Genomic DNA, 18,235 nt, shown 5'->3' with positions numbered 1-18,235 from the left:
CAACAAAGGCAATGTCACTTTCCATGTCAACGGTAATGAGCATACCGTGCACTTTCCGAAGAAACGATATCAAGTACATTGCATCAATCCTATCGAAAAAACTTCATCAATTCTTATTGGGAGCTTTGAATGCCCTATTCCTCGTGTCAAGATGAAGTATGATTTGCTTGTTGGGGATATACATATCCCCATTGAGGTGACCTAGTGACTATTCGAAAATTCTCCGTTCTCTTTTGCGATTCGAGAAAGTTTTGTCATGAGGATTTGATCAACCCCATTGACGGATTTCTTTCGATGACCATGAAATGGATGAATCAAAGAGTCACATACCTCTATTTTAAGCTTTCGCTTTCTGTTGCTTAGAAGAAAAATGTTAGATTTAGTTTAGTTTTCCCTGTTTCCTGTTTTAGCGTCCTGGAGAAAAGTACCCCGAAAATAGAAGTTCTCCGATGGTCCTGAAAATGAAATATGATTTTTTCTGGATTTTTTGAAAAATACTGGGACTGAGAGCTGGGCTGGGGGCCACACCAGTGGGCCACAATCCCTGCCACCGCGGCCTCCCCCCTGGCTACGGCCACCAAGCTTGTGGGGCCCACAGGGACCCCCTCCACTCATTCCAGCTCCCATCCTCTTCTTCTACCTCCAGAAAAAATCGTTTTGCAGCTCAAACCCGTGTTCTTGCTCATTTGGCTGTGATTTTCGATCTCCTTGCTCACAGCACCATTCTCCGAACCATTTTGGGGAAATTACTCCTTGGTAAGTGACTCCTCCATTGGTCCAATTAGTTTCTACTCTAGTGCTTTATCCTTCGCGTATTATTACTACCTTGGTGACCCTGTTCTTGAGCTTGAAATGTTGATTTTAGCTGGTCCCAAGTAGTTTTAACGCGTGATACAGTCTCTAGGCATTAGTAGGAGTAGTTGCTACGAGTTGAGTTAATCTTTACTCACTTTTCTTTCAAAGTCTCTAAAAATTTCAGAATTTTTCAGAGCTAGAAAAAGGAAAAGATGAGGAGGTTCTTGAGAGGCTCTTCAAGCCGTAACCCCAAGGAGGATGAGAAGAACCACCCCAAGTACGTGGTTCCTCGAGTCACAGAAGTTCGAGCGTGCGAGTGGCCAAGTGATGAATTTTTGCGCGCCGCTGGGCTTTATGAAGACTTTTATTACTTGGTGGAGAACGTAGGTCTTACCGCATTCGTTGAAGATAAGTGCCCACAATACCTCCTCCTCACAAATATTTTCGTTCAAGGCTTCAACTTTTATCCGAGGAAGAATCCTCCTGTGGTTGAGTTCATGTTATACGATATCCCCTAGTGCATGATACTACAGGATTTTTGCAATGTATGCAAATTACCTTATGTTGGGGATATTCATGATCCTCGTCCACGGGACTTGGAGGATTTCATAGGTACTATTGCTGTTGGAGAGGAGAGAGGAGTGTCTCGCGCTAGAATTGCTAGCATTCATTTTCCTGTGCTTCGGTACTTCTCATTATTTGTGGGAAAATGTTTGATTCGCCGTGGGGAGGCTGGATCACTTAGCTCTCCAGACCTTGCGGTTTTGCGCGAAGGCCTTTATAACAATAAGACTTATAGCCTAGGTGCTATAGTAGCTCAGCGGTTGAACACAAACCGCTCTAAAGGTGTCGTCTATGGAGGTATCTATGCTACTCGTCTTGCTAGACACTTTGAGATACCTATTAGACTTCGCGAGGAAGAAGAAATGCTTCTTCCTGAGAAATATCTGGATTATGACAGCATGGTTCGCCATGATTTTCTGGATAGAGATGCTAGTAGACGGATGATTTATAACCTGGTATTTAGTCAGGGTACTGAGAAACTATTATTTTGCCTGCTCCTTCTTTGTTCAACCTTTATGCAGGCAGGTACATTATTATGCCCTCGGACATCTACGCGTATTGGGGGTTGGCCCAACCACAGGTGCCCGTGCCCGAGCCGCCAGTCGAGTACCAGACGCCAATTTATCAGTGGGAGCCAGAGGAGCTTACACAACAGTGGCATCCAGAGTCCGTTCCGGAGTATCCCGGAGCTGGTTATTTCCCTCCTTGGGAGTAGACCAAGCTAGGCCAAAAGCCTAAGCTTAGGGGAGTACGTGTTTGCACGAGCTTTACATTCATGCTTATGCTTTCACTTTGTTAGTCGGTGTTTACAATTTGCCACTGTATTATCCATGCTAGTTTATTTTTGTTTTCTTGTTTTCTTGTTTTGTGCCCTTTTGAGAAAACCCAAAAAGATTTTCCTTTATTCTTTTGCTTGTTGGGAGCTTTGCCGTGTAAATAGTTTTCTTTTTCTTTGGGTCAAGGTAGAAGATATTGGTTACAATGTTTAGTGGCTCTTGCATGCATACCTGTTTAGCTTTCAAAGATCCATATTACTTTGTCTTCTCCTTTGTGTTTGCCTGCAGATTCAGCTTAGTCCAATGCACGAGCATGCTTATTATTGTTCACATCGTTCGATCGTGCAAGTGAAAGGCAATAATGATGATATATGATGAAGTGACTGAGACTTGAAAAGCTGGTATGAACTATATCTATTTCGTTTTTGAAAATATGACTAGCTTGTCGTCCCAGATTCAGCTTTGTTGAGAGAGAACCATGTTTGCAATGACAACTTAGAGATCATAGTTTCTGATGCCATGCTTAATTAGCTAGGAGCTTATAATGGTTTGTCTTGAGTGCCAACATAGATTTTGAGATGACTATGATGTAGTATGATGGGATGGTATTCTCCTCTGAATGATTCAAGTGGCTTGACTTGGCGCATGTTCATGCATGTAGTTGAAACAAAATCAACATAGCCTCTATGATGTTCGTGTTCATGGTGATTTATATCCTTCTCATGCTTGCACTCAATGTTAGTCAAACTTATTGCATCTTGATGACTGTTGTCGCTCTCTAGTTGTTCGTTTCCCAGTCTTTTGCTAGCCTTCACTTGTACTAAGCGGAATACTGCTTGTGCATCCACTTCCATAAACCCAAAATTTGTGCCTTGAGAGTCCACCATACCTACCTATTTGCGGTATCTACCTGCCGTTCCAAGTAAATCTGCATGTGCCATTCTCTAAACCTTCAAGAAATAATCTGGTTTGCATGCCCGAACCGCTCATGTGGTGACAGGGGGCTATTGGTATCTTCCATGTTAGGCGTGTTATCCTCGACATTTGTTTATTCACTGTCATTCAGGAGAAAGGGGCCGGTAATTGGAATGCCCAGTTCCACGCTTAAATCGAAAACATAACTGTAAAACAAGACTCCCCCTGGATTAATGTTAGTATGGACGGTACCCGAGGATTCAACTAGCCGTGGAGTGTGATTGATTGGTGGTGGGGGAGTTAAAACTTTACTTTTCTGTTTGGGAACGGCCTATAGCATGAGTAGCATGGAAGATATTGAGAACTCTTGGTCATTTCGTTGACAATGAAAGCATGCCACCCAAAATTATTATCTCTGTTTTCAAAGCTTGAGCTCTGGCACCTCTGCAAATCAATGCTTTCCTCTGCGAAGGGCCTGTCTATTTATGTTCCTGTTGAGTCATCCTCTTCTTATTTAAGCACCAATTAGAGAGCACCTATGTCATTTTTACGCTTTGCTTTTGATTGATATTGAGTATGACTATGACTGGATCTTCGTTGCTATGAATTACAATGTTTAGTCAGCCCTTGGTCTTTGAAAGTGCTCTGCATTTATGTTTTGCGGTCTCAGAAAGAGCTAGCGAGATACCACCTACTCATATTGCTTCATGCTTGTTTTGATTGAATTGTTGGTATCTGAAACTCATTATTATTTGCTCGCTAGCTGATTATGCCATTGATATTAGTTTACCGTGAGACCTATGTGTCACGTGCTTATCTGGTTAACTTGTGATCTTGCTGAAATTCTGGTTATGAGTTAGACATAGTTGCAACAACACGATCAAACAGAGTTTGTCAAAGTTTTTCTTTGACTCATAGTTTGTCAACTAAGTTGCTTGAGGACAAGCAAGGTTTTAAGCTTGGGGGAGTTTGATACGTCTCCATCGTGTCTACTTTTCCAAACTCTTTTGCCCTTGTTTTGGACTCTAACTTGCATGATTTGAATGGAACTAACTGTTGGAATTATGCCCTAGAGGCAATAATAAATATACTTATTATTATAATTCCTGTATCAAGATAATCGTTTGTTATCCATGCTATAATTGTATTGAATGAAGACTCATTTACATGTGTGGATACATAGACAAAACATTGTCCCTAGCAAGCCTCTAGTCGGCTAGCCAGTTGATCAAAGATTGTCAGTGTCTTCTGATTATGAACAAGCTGTTGTTGCTTGATAACTGGATCACGTCATTAGGAGAATCACGTGATGGACTAGACCCAAACTAATAGACGTAGCATGTTGATCGTGTCATTTTGTTGCTACTGTTTTCTGCGTGTCAAGTATTTGTTCCTATGACCATGAGATCATATAACTCACTGGCACCGGAGGAATACTTTATGTGTATCAAACGTCACAACGTAACTAGGTGACTATAAAGATGCTCTACAGGTATCTCCGAAGGTGTTAGTTGAGTTAGTATGGATCAAGACTGGGATTTGTCACTCCGTGTGACGGAGAGGTATCTCGGGGCCCACTCGGTAATACAACATCACACACAAGCCTTGCAAGCAATGTGACTTAGTGTAAGTTGCGGGATCTTCTATTACGGAACGAGTAAAGAGACTTGCCGGTAAACGAGATTGAAATAGGTATGCAGATACTTACGATCGAATCTCGGGCAAGTAACATACCGAAGGACAAAGGGAATGACATACGACATTATATGAATCCTTGACACTGAGGTTCAAACGATAAGATCTTTGTAGAATATGTTGGATCCAATATGGGCATCCAGGTCCCGCTATTGGATATTGACCGAGGAGTCTCTCGGGTCATGTCTACATAGTTCTCGAACCCGCAGGGTCTGCACACTTAAGGTTCGACGTTGTTTTATGCGTATTTGAGTTATATGGTTGGTTACCGAATGTTGTTCGGAGTCCCGGATGAGATCACGGACGTCACGAGGGTTTCCGGAATGGTCCGGAAACGAAGATTGATATATAGGATGACCTCATTTGATTACCGGAAGGTTTTCGGAGTTACCGGGAATGTACCGGGAATGACGAATGGGTTCCGGGAGTTCACCGGGGGGGGGGGGCAACCCACCCCGGGGAAGCCCATAGGCCTTGAGGGTGGCGCACCAGTCCTTAGTGGGCTGGTGGGACAGCCCAAAAGGGCCCTATGCGCATTGGACGAAAAATCAAAGAGAAAGAAAAAAAAAGGAGGAGGTGGGAAGGGAAGGAAGGACTCCCACCCACCAAACCAAGTCCAACTCGGTTTGGGGGGAGACCTTCCCCCCTTGGCTCGGCCGACCCCCTTGGGGCTCCTTGAGCCCCAAGGCAAGGCCCCCCCTCTCCCACCTATATATACGGAGGTTTTAGGGCTGATTTGAGATGACTTTTCCACGGCAGCCCGACCACATACCTCCACGGTTTTTCCTCTATATCGCGTTTCTGCGGAGCTCGGGCGGAGCCCTGCTGAGACAAGGTCATCACCAACCTCTGGAGCGCCGTCACGCTGCCGGAGAACTCTTCTACCTCTCCGTCTCTCTTGCTGGATCAAGAAGGCTGAGATCATCGTCGAGTTGTACGTGTGCTGAACGCGGAGGTGCCGTCCGTTCGGTACTAGATCGTGGGACTGATCGCGGGATTGTTCGCGGGGCGGATCGAGGGACGTGAGGACGTTCCACTACATCAACCGCGTTCACTAACGCTTCTGCTGTACGATCTACAAGGGTACGTAGATCACTCATCCCCTCTCGTAGATGGACATCACCATGATAGGTCTTCGTGCGCGTAGGAAATTTTTTGTTTCCCATGCGACGTTCCCCAACAGTGGCATCATGAGCTAGGTTCATGCGTAGATGTCTTCTCGAGTAGAACACAAAAGTTTTTGTGGGCGGTGATGTGCGTTTTGCTGCCCACCTTAGTCTTTTCTTGATTCCGCGGTATTGTTGGATCGAAGCGGCTCGGACCGACATTACTCGTACGCTTACGAGAGACTGGTTTCATCGCTACGAGTAACTCCGTTGCTCAAAGATGAGTGGCGGGTGTCAGTTTCTCCAACTTTAGTTGAATCGGATTTGACCGAGGAGGTCCTTGGATGAGGTTAAATAGCAATTCATATATCTCTGTTGTGGTGTTTGCGTAAGTAAGATGCGATCCTACTAGATACCCATGGTCACCACGTAAAACATGCAACAACAAAATTAGAGGACGTCTAACTTGTTTTTGCAGGGTATGCTTGTGATGTGATATGGCCAACGATGTGATGTGATATATTGGATGTATGAGATGATCATGTTGTAATAGATAATATCGACTTGCACGTCGATGGTACGGAAACCGGCAGGAGCCATAGGGTTGTCTTTATAACTAACGTTTGTGCTTGCAGATGCGTTTACTATTTTGCTAGGACGTAGCTTTAGTAGTAATAGCATGAGTAGCACGACAACCCCGATGGCGACACGTTGATGGAGATCATGGTGTGGCGCCGGTGACAAGAAGATCGTGTCGGTGCTTTGGTGATGGAGATCAAGAAGCACGTGATGATGGCCATATCATGTCACTTATGAATTGCATGTGATGTTAATCCTTTTATGCACCTTATTTTGCTTAGAACGACGGTAGCATTATGAGGTGATCTCTCACTAAAATTTCAAGACGAAATTGTGTTCTCCCCGACTGTGCACCGTTGCTACAGTTTGTCGTTTCGAGACACCACGTGATGATCGGGTGTGATAGACTCAACGTTCACATACAACGGGTGCAAAACAGTTGCGCACGCGGAACACTCGGGTTAAGCTTGACAAGCCTAGCATGTGCAGACATGGCCTCGGAACACATGAGACCGAAAGGTCGATCATGAATCATATAGATGATATGATTAGCATAGGGATGCTTACCACTGAAACTATACTCAACTCACGTGATGATCGGACTTGAGCTAGTGTAAGTGGATCATGAACCACTCAAATGACTAGAGAGATGTACTTTTTGAGTGGGAGTTTAGCGAATAATTTGATTAAGTTAAACTCTTATTATCTTGAACATAGTCTAAGTCCACTTTGAATATATTTGTGTTGTAGATCATGGCTCACGCGAAAGTCACCCTGAATTTTAATACGTTCCTAGAGAAAGCTAAATTGAAAGATGATGGAAGCAACTTTGTAGACTAGGCTCGTAATCTTAAGCTAATCTTACAAGCTGGGAAGAAGGATTATGTCCTTAATGCTGCACTAGGAGATGAACCACCCGCTATGGCTGATCAGGATGTTAAGAACGCTTGGTTAGCACGTAAGGACTACTCAATAGTTCAATGTGCAGTCTTGTATGGATTAGAACCGGGACGTCAACGTCGCTTTGAGCGTCATGGAGCATTTGAGATGTTCCAGGAGTTGAAGTTTATCTTTCAGAAGAACGCCCGGATCGAGAGGTATGAGACCTCCGATAAATTCTATGCTTGCAAGATGGAGGAAAACTCGTCTGTCAGTGAACATGTGCTCAAAATGTCTGGGTACTCAAACCATCTAGCTGAGCTGGGGATTGAACTCCCGCAAGAGGCTATCACTGACAGAATCCTTCAATCACTGCCGCCAAGCTATAAAAGCTTTGTGTTGAACTACAACATGCAAGGGATGAACAAGTCTCCCGGCGAGTTCTTTGCGATGCTGAAAGTCACAGAGTCCGAACTCCATAACGAGCATCAAGTGTTGATGGTGAATAAGACCACTAGTTTCAAGAAAAACGGCAAAGGCAAGAAGGGTAATTCAAACAAGAGCGGCAAGCCTGTTGCCAATCCGACGAAGAAACCCAAAGCTGGACCTAAGTCTGAAACGGAGTGTTACTATTGCAAGGGTATGGGTCACTGGAAGCGCAATTGCCCCAAGTATCTGGCAGATAAGAAGGCGGCCAAAGAAAAATCAGGTATATTTGATATACAAGTTATTGATGTGTACTTAAGCGGCTCTCGTAGTAGTGCCTGGGTATTCGATACCGGTTCTGTTGCTCATATTTGCAACTCGAAACAGGAACTGCGGAAAAGACGAAGGCTGGCGAAAGATCAAGTGACGATGCGCGTAGGAAATGGTTCCAAGGTTGATGCAATCGCCGTCAGCACAGTTTCACTTCAGTTACCATCAGGATTAGTTATGAACTTAAATCATTGTTATTTAGTGTCTGCGTTGAGCATGAACATTATATCTGGATCTTGTTTATTGCGAGACGGTTACTCTTTTAAGTCAGAGAATAATGGTTGTTCTAATTCTATGAGTAACATCTTTTATGGTCATGCACCCAATGTGAGAGGATTGTTCATATTGAATCTTGATAGTGATACACACATACATAACATTGAGACCAAAAGAGTTAGAGTTAACAATCATAGCGCCATATTTTTGTGGCACTGCCGCTTAGGTCATATTGGTGTAAAGCGCATGAAGAAACTCCATGCTGATGGAATTTTGGAGTCACTTGACTTTGATTCACTTGACACGTGCAAACCATGCCTCATGGGCAAGATGACTAAGACTCCGTTCTCCGGAACAATGGAGCGTGCAAGTGACTTGTTGGAAATCATACATACCGATGTGTGTGGTCCGATGAGTGTGGAGGCACGCGGCGGATATCGTTATTTTCTCACCTTCACTGACGATTTGAGTAGATATGGTTATGTCTACTTGATGAAGCACAAGTCTGAAACATTTGAAAAGTTCAAGCAATTTCAGAGTGAAGATGAAAATCATCGTAACAAGAAGATCAAGTTCCTACGGTCTGATCGTGGGGGTGAATATCTGAGTTTCGAGTTTGGTGCTCACTTAAGACAATGTGGAATTGTTTCACAGTTGACACCGCGTGGAACACCATAGCGTAATGGTGTGTCCGAACATCGTAATCGTACTTTATTAGAGATGGTGCGATCTATGATGTCTCTTACTGATTTGTCGTTATCGTTTTGGGGTTATGCATTAGAAACAGCTGCATTCACTTTAAATAGGGCACCATCAAAATCCGTTGAGACGACACCATACGAACTGTGGTATGGCAAAAGGCCAAAGTTGTCGTTTCTTAAAGTTTGGGGATGTGATGCTTATGTCAAAAAGCTTCAGCTTGAAAAGCTGGAACCCAAAGCGGAAAAATGCGTCTTCATAGGTTACCCAAAAGAGACAGTTGGTACACCTTCTATCTCAAATCCGAGGGCAACGTGTTTGTTGCTAAAAACGGAACTTTTCTCGAGAAGGAGTTTCTCTCGAGAGAATTGAGTGGGAGGAAGATAGAACTTGACGAGGTTGTCGAACCTCTCATCCCTCTGGGTGGTGGTGCAGGGCAAGGGAAAACCTCTGTCGTTGCGACGCCGGTTGAGGAGGAAGTTAATGATGATGATCATGAAACTCCGGTTCAAGTTTCTGTCGAACCACGCAGGTCGACGAGACCACGTGCTGCTCCAGGGTGGTACGGTAATCCCGTCTTATCAATCATGTTGTTGGACAACAATGAACCTGCAAACTATGAAGAAGCAATGGTGGGCCCAGATTCCAACAAATGGCTAGAAGCCATGAAGTCCGAGATAGGATCCATGTATGAGAACAAAGTGTGGACTTTGGAGGTACTGCCTGAGGGCCGCAAGGCTATTCAGAACAAATGGATCTTTAAGAGGAAGACGGACGCTGACGACAATGTGACCGTTTATAAAGCTCGACTTGTGGCAAAGGGTTTTTCACAAGTTCAAGGAGTTGACTATGATGAGACATTCTCACCCGTAGCGATGCTTAAGTCCGTTAGAATCATGTTAGCAATAGCTGCATTTTTCGATTATGAAATCTGGCAGATGGATGTCAAAATGGCGTTCCTTAACGGTTTCCTTAAGGAAGAATAGTATATGATGCAACCCGAAGGTTTTGTCGATCCTAAGAATGCTAACAAGGTGTGCAAGCTCCAGCGATCCATTTATGGACTAATGCAAGCATCTCGGAGTTGGAACAAACGCTTTGATGAGGTGATCAAAGCATTTGGGTTTATACAAGTGGTTGGAGAATCTTGTATTTACAAGAAAGTGAGTGGGAGCTCTGTGGCGTTTCTAATATTATATGTGGATGACATATTGCTGATTGGAAACAACATAGAGTTTTTGGAGAGCATAAAAGGTTACTTGAATAAAAGTTGTGCACTAGACCGGACGTTAGCCTGGCCATAAGTATGGCAGGTAGGTTCCAGAGTAATCCAGGAGTGGATCACTGGACAGCGGTCAAGAATATCCTGAAGTACCTGAAAAGGACTAAGGAGATGTTTCTCGTGTATGGAGGTGACGAAGAGCTCGCCGTAAAAGGTTACGTCGATGCAAGCTTTGACACAGATCCGGACGACTCTAAGTCGCAAACCGGATACGTATTTATTCTTAATGGGGGTGCGGTAAGCTGGTGCAGTTCCAAGCAAAGCGTCATAGCAGATTCTACATGTGAAGCGGAGTACATGGCTGCCTCGGAGGAGGCTAAGGAGGGTGTCTGGATGAAGCAGTTCATGACGGATCTTGGAGTGGTGCCAAGCGCACTGAATCCAATAACCTTGTTCTGTGACAACACGGGTGCCATTGCCTTAGCAAAGGAACCACGATTTCAGAAGAAGTCCAGACACATCAAACGATGCTTCAACCTCATCCGCGACTACGTCGAAGGGGAGGACGTAAATATATGCAAAGTGCACACGGATCTGAATGTAGCAGACCCGCTGACTAAACCTCTTCCACGGCCAAAGCATGATCAACACCAGAAATGTATGGGTGTTAGATTTATTATAATGTAATTCGCATGATGATGTGAGGGCTAGATTATTGACTCTAGTGCAAGTGGGAGACTGTTGGAATTATGCCCTAGAGGCAATAATAAATATAGTTATTATTATAATTCCTGTATCAAGATAATCGTTTATTATCCATGCTATAATTGTATTGAATGAAGACTCATTTACATGTGTGGATACATAGACAAAACACTGTCCCTAGCAAGCCTCTAGTTGGCTAGCCAGTTGATCAAAGATAGTCGGTGTCTTCTGATTATGAACAAGGTGTTGTTGCTTGATAACTGGATCACGTCATTAGGAGAATCACGTGATGGACTAGACCCAAACTAATAGACGTAGCATGTTGATCGTGTCATTTTGTTGCTACTGTTTTCTGCGTGTCAAGTATTTGTTCCTATGACCATGAGATCATATAACTCACAGACACCGGAGGAATACTTTGTGTGTATCAAACGTCGCAACGTAACTGGGTGACTATAAATATGCTCTACAGGTATCTGCGAAGGTGTTAGTTGAGTTAGTATGGATCAAGACTGGGATTTGTCACTCCATGTGACGAAGAGGTATCTCAGGGCCCACTCGGTAATACAACATCACACACAAGCCTTGCAAGCAATGTGACTTAGTGTAAGTTACAGGATCTTGTATTACGGAACGAGTAAAGAGACTTGCCGGTAAACGAGATTGAAATAGGTATGCGGATACTAAGATCGAATCTCGGGCAAGTAACATACCGAAGGACAAAGGGAATGACATACGGGATTATATGAATCCTTGACACTGAGGTTCAAACGATAAGTTCTACGTAGAATATGTAGGATCCAATATGGGCATCCAGGTCCTGCTATTGGATATTAACCGAGGAGTCTCTCAGGTCATGTCTACATAGTTCTCGAACCAGCAGGGTCTGCACACTTAAGGTTCGACGTTGTTTTATGCGTATTCGAGTTATATGGTTGGTTAACGAATGTTGTTCGGAGTCCCGGATGAGATCACGGACGTCACGATGGTTTCCGGAATGGTCCGGAAACGAAGATTGATATATAGGATGACCTCATTTGATTACCGGAAGGTTTTCGGAGTTACCGGGAATGTACCGGGAATGACGAATGGGTTCCGGGAGTTCACCGGGGGGCAACCCACCCCGAGGAAGCCCATAGGCCTTGAGGGTGGCGCACCAGACCTTAGTGGGCTGGTGGGACAGCCCAAAAGGGCCCTATGCGCATTGGAAGAAAAATCAAAGAGAAAGAAAAAAAAGGAGGAGGTGGGAAGGGAAGGAAGGACTCCCACCCACCAAACCAAGTCCAACTCGGTTTGGGGGGGAGACCTTCCCCCCTTGGCTCGGCCGACCCCCTTGGGGATCCTTGAGCCCCAAGGCAAGGCCCCCCCTCTCCCACCTATATATACGGAGGTTTTAGGGCTGATTTGAGACGACTTTTCCACGGCAGCCCGACCACATACCTCCACGGTTTTTCCTCTAGATCGCGTTTCTGCGGAGCTCGGGCAGAGCCCTGCTGAGACAAGGTCATCACCAACCTCCGGAGCGCCATCACGCTGCCGGAGAACTCTTCTACCTCTCCGTCTCTCTTGCTGGATCAAGAAGGCCGAGATCATCATCGAGTTGTACGTGTGCTGAACCCGGAGGTGCCGTCCGTTCGGTACTAGATCGTGGGACTGATCGCGGGATTGTTCGCGGGGCGGATCGAGGGACGTGAGGACGTTCCACTACATCAACCGCGTTCACTAACGCTTCTGTTGTACGGTCTACAAGGGTACGTAGATCACTCATCCCCTCTCGTAGATGGACATCACCATGATAGGTCTTCGTGCGCGTAGGAAAATTTTTGTTTCCCATGCGACGTTCCCCAACACTAACCCGGACTGACGCTGTTTTCAGCAAAATTGCCATGGTGTTGTTTTTGTGCAGAAATGAAAGTTCTTAGAACGTCCTGAAAATTTACGGAGAATATTTCTGGAAAATATGAAAAATACCTGCCGCCCCAAACTCAGCTCTATTTATTCCCTTTCGTCCCGAAAAAAAATCAAGAGAGAAGATTTCATCGCGTTTGCGACACGTAGGCGCCGCCACATCCCGTTCTTCATCTGGAGGGCAGATCTGGAGTCCATTATGGGCTCCGGATCAAGGAGATCGTCGCCATCGTCATCATCAACCTTCTTCCCTCTCCAATTCCATGAATCTCTTCATCGTTCGTGAGTAATCTATTCGTAGGCTCGCTGGGCGGTGATAAGTAGGATGAGATCTATCATGTAATCGAGTTAGTTTTGACGGGGATTGATCCCTAGTATCCACTATGTTATGAGATTGATGTTGCTAGTACTTTGCCATGCTTAATGCTTGTCACTAGGGCCCGAGTGCCATGATTTCAGATCTGAAATTATTATGTTGTCACCAATATATGTGTGTTTTAGATCCGATCTTGCAAGTTGTAGTTACCTACTATGTGTTATGATCCAGCAACCCCGGAGTGACAATAACCGGAACCACTCCCCATGATGACCATAGTTTGAGGAGTTCATGTGTTCACCTAGTGCTAATGCGTTGGTCCGGTTCTTTATTAAAAGGAGAACCTTAATATCCCGTAGTATCCATTTGGACCCCGCTGCCACGAGAGGGATGGACAATAGATATCATGCAAGTTCTTTTCCCTAAGCACGTATGACGACACACGGAATGCATGCCTACATCACATTGACGAACGGGAGCTAGCCACGTATCTCTCCGTGTTATAACTGTTGCATGATGAATGTCATCACACGAATCACCGATCCATTGCCTACGAGTTTGTCCCACTACTGCTGTTACTTACTTTGCTCTGCTGCTGTTACTTGTTTTGCTCTGCTGCTGCTACTACTGTTGCTGCTACTGTTACTTGCTTTGCTCTGCTGCTGTTACTACTGTTGTTTCTACTGTTGCTACTGCTGTTACTTGCTAGTGGTGCTACTTGCTACTGCTGTCACTACTCCTGTTCCTTGCCACTTCTTTTACTCGTTACACTGCTGCTACCTGCTACAATACTTTTCTGGCGCCATTGATACAACCATTAGGAATAGTCTGCCTTGTCACCAGATCGTTTCTGGCACCATTGCTATCATATTACTTTGTTGCAGACACTAATCTTTCAGGTGTGGTTGAGCTGACGACTCAACTGATAATACTGGAGAATATTCTTTCACTTCCCATCATGCGAACCAACAAATTTGGGTTGAAAACTCTACCCTCGAAAACTGTCGCGATCCCACGCGCTGGTGGGCTATTGCAAGACAATTTCTAATTGTTGAGCAACTGGAAGCAGCTCTTTTTTTGGCTCTGTTGCCGTGGAGGCATCAAGTGAGGAATAGTTGCACGTCAACAGGCGTTCATGTTCAATTTTATGCCCTTCTTAGTCTTTTCTCGATTCTGCGGTATTGTTGGATTGAAGTGACCCGGACCGACATTACTCGTACGCTTACGAGAAACTGGTTTCATCGACTAACATGCAACTCGTTGCATAAAGATGACTGGTGGGTGCCTATTGGATTTGACCGAGGTGGTCCTTGGAGAGAGGTTAAATAGCAATTTGCACATCACCGTTGTGGTGTTTACGTAAGTAAGATGCGATCATACTAGATACCCATAGCACCCACGTAAAACATGCAACAACAAATTAGAGGACGTCTAACTAGTTTTTGCAGGGTATGCTTGTGATGTGATATGGCCAAAGACATGATGTGATATATTGGATCTAAGAGATGATCATGTTGTAGTATTTAATATCGACTTGCATGTCGATGCTACGGTAACCGGCAGGAGCCATAGGGTTGTCTTTAAACTAGCATTTGTGTTTGCAGATGCGTTTACTATATTGCTAGGTTGTAGCTTTGGTAGTAATAGAATATATAGCACGATGCTACAGCAACAAAAATCCTTCCCCGGCAACGGCGCTAGAAATTCTTCTTGCTACTTCTCAAACAACAGCGCCAAAAATTGACACGTTGACGGAGACTTGCTTGCGTCGGTTTTTCCCTTGAAGAGGAAAGGGTGATACAAAACATGAGCAGTAAGTATTTCCCTCAGTTTGAGAACCAAGGTATCAATCCAGTAGGAGAATCTCATCAAGTCCAGAGTACCTGCACAAACACAAACGAGCTTGCACCCAATGCTGTAAAGGGGTTGTCAATCCCTTCAAGATTGATTCAAAGTGAGATCTGAAGGCGGAAAGTGCAACGAGGTAAAAGAGTAAGGCTAAAAATACGGTGTGGAGTAGACACGGGGGCCATAGTGTTCACTAGAGGGTTCTCTCAAAATAGCAAATATTACGGTGGGTGAACAAATTACTGTCGAGCAATTGATAGAACCGCGCAAAGTCATGACGATATCTAAGACAATGATCATACATATAGGCATCACGTCAGAGACAAGTAGACCGATACTTTCTGCATCTACTACTATTACTCCACACATCGACCGCTATCCAGCATGCATCTAGTGTATTGAGTTCATGACGAACAGAGTAACACCTTAAGCAAGATGACATGATGTAGAGGGACAATCTCAAACCAATGATGAAAACCCCATCTTTTTACCCTTGATGGCAACAACACGATGCGTGCCTCGCTACCCCTTCTGTCACTGGGTGAGGTCACCGCATGATATGAACCCAAAACCAAGCACTTCTCCCATTGCAAGAATCATAGATCAAGCTGGCCAAACAAAACCCACAACTCGAAGAGAATTACAAGGATATGAAATCATGCATATAAGAGATCAGGAGAAACTCAAATAAGATTCATAGATAATCTGATCATAAATCCACAATTCATCGGATCTCAACAAACACACCGCAAAACAAGATTACATCGGATAGATCTCCATAAAGACCATGGAGAACTTTGTATTGAAGATCCAAGAGAGAGAAGAAGCCATCTAGCTACTAGCTATGGACCCGTAGGTCTATGGTCAACTACTCACGCATCATCGGAGAGGTCCTGGTGATTATGAAGAAGCCCTCCGTATCCGAATCCCCCTCCGACAGGGCACAAAACGTGCCCCAGATGGGATCTTACGGAGACAAAAGCTTGCGACGGCAGAAAAGTACTTTCGATGATCTCCTGATTTTTTCTGGAATTTATGGGAATATATAGGCGAAAGACCTAGGGCAGGGGAGGCCCAGGGAGCCCACAAGCCTGGGAGGCGCGGCCCCCTGGCCCCGGCTAGGGGGCTTGTGGGGTCCCTGGAGACCCCGTGCCTTGGTTCTCAAGCTTCCCGATATTCTTCTGTTTTGGAAAAAATGTTTTTGGAAGTTTCGTTCCGTTTGGACTCCGTTTAAAATCCTTCTCTGAAAAGGGTCAAAAACATGGAAAAAACTGGAACTGGCACTTGGCACTGAGTTAATAAGTTAGTCCCAAAAAGATATAAAAGGCATACAAAACATCCAAAGTTTGACAAGATAATAGCATGGAACCATAAAAAATTATAGATACATTGGAGACGTATGAAGCATCCCCAAGCTTAACTCCTGCTCGTCCTCGAGTAGGGAAGTGATAAAGACTGAATTTTTGATGTGGAATGCTACCTAGCATAATTGTCCTTCGTAACTTCTTTTGTGTGACATGAATGTTCAGATCCGTAAGATTCAAAACAATAGTTTGCTATTGACATGAAAACAGTAATACTTCAAGCAAACTAGCAAGGTAATCATGAACTTTCAAAATAACAAGGCCAAGGAAAGTTATCCCTACAAAATCATATAGTTTGGCTATGGTCCATCATCCTCACACAACTAATGTAAATCATGCACAACCCCGGTATTGGCCAACTAATTGTTTTCGCACTCTTACTTTCTCAAACTTTTTATAACTATCATGCAATACATGAGTGTGAGCCATGGATATAGCACTATAGGTGGAATAGAGTGTGGTGGTGGTTGTGAGACAAAAAGGAGGAGATGGTCACATTGACTCGGCGTATCAAAGGGATATGGAGATGCCCATTAATAGATATCAATGTGAATGAGTAGGGATTGCCATACAAGGGATGCACTCGAGCTATAAGTATGTGAAAGCTCAAAAGGAGAACTAGTGGGTGTGCATCCAACTTGCTTGCTCACAAAGACCTAGGGAAATTTTGAGGAAGCCCATCATTGGAATATACAAGTCAAGTTATATAATAAAGATTCCCATTAGCATATGGTGGTGACGAAACGAGAGGCTCTCAATCATGAAGAACATGGTGCTATTATGAAGCACAAGTGTGGAAAAGGATAGTAGCATTGTCCCTTCTCTCTTTTTCTATTTTTTTATTTCGGCACTTGGGCCTCTTTTTTATCTTTTTTTTGTTTGGGCTCTTTGGCCTCTTTTTTTTATTTCCTCACATGGGACAATGCTCCAATAATGATGATCATCACACTTTTATTTACTCATAGCTCAAAGCTTAGAACGATGATGACTCTATAGGAAATGCCTCCGGCAGTGTACCGGGACGTGCAATGATCTAGCTTGGCGTATGACGTTGAAACATCTCGCTAGCTATCTTACGATCATGCAATGGCAATATGAGAGTGACGACACAAGTCATGAGACGGCACGGTGGGAGTTGCATGGCAATATATCTCGGAATGTCTATGAAAATGCCATAGCAGGTAGGTATGGTGGTTGTTTTGAGGAAGGCATATGTTGGGTTTGTGTACCGGCGAAAATTGCGCGGCACTAGAGAGGCTAGCAATGGTGGAAGGTGAAAGTGCATCTATACCATGGACTCACATTAGTCATGAAGAACTCACATACTTGTTGCAAAAGTTTTTATTAGTAATCGAAACAAAGTGCTAAACACATACTCCTAGCGGAAGGGTTGGTAGGTGTAAACCATCGCGCGATCCCGACCTCAACACAAAGGATGACAATCAATAGATCAATTATGCTCCGACTTCCTAACATAGCGGTTCACCATACGTGCATGCTACGGGAATCACTAACTTCAACACAAGTATTTCTAGATTCACAACACCCTACTAACATAACTCTTAATATTACCAAATCCATGTCTCAAAACTAATTGAGAGGAATCAAGACTTCTCTTTATACTCAATGCACATGAAGATGGAGGTTTGTGTATCCTCTTTGGGTACCTATCACCTTTGGGACTACTTTCATAACATAAGACAACTACCAAGTCACACACCGCCGTGCTCTAAAAGATCTAAGTGAAGCACATAGAGCAAAATTATCTAGCTCAAAAGATATAAGTGAAGCACAATGAGCATTCTAGCAAAATCACGATGAGTGCATGTCTCTCTCTAAAGGTGTGCAGCAAGGATGATTGTGACACAACAAAAATAAAAGACTCCTAAGAT

This window comes from Hordeum vulgare, chromosome 1H, assembly GCF_904849725.1.
Source record: "Hordeum vulgare subsp. vulgare chromosome 1H, MorexV3_pseudomolecules_assembly, whole genome shotgun sequence".
Classification (NCBI taxonomy): Eukaryota; Viridiplantae; Streptophyta; class Magnoliopsida; order Poales; family Poaceae; genus Hordeum; species Hordeum vulgare.
Note: the sequence above shows the minus strand (reverse complement) of the source record.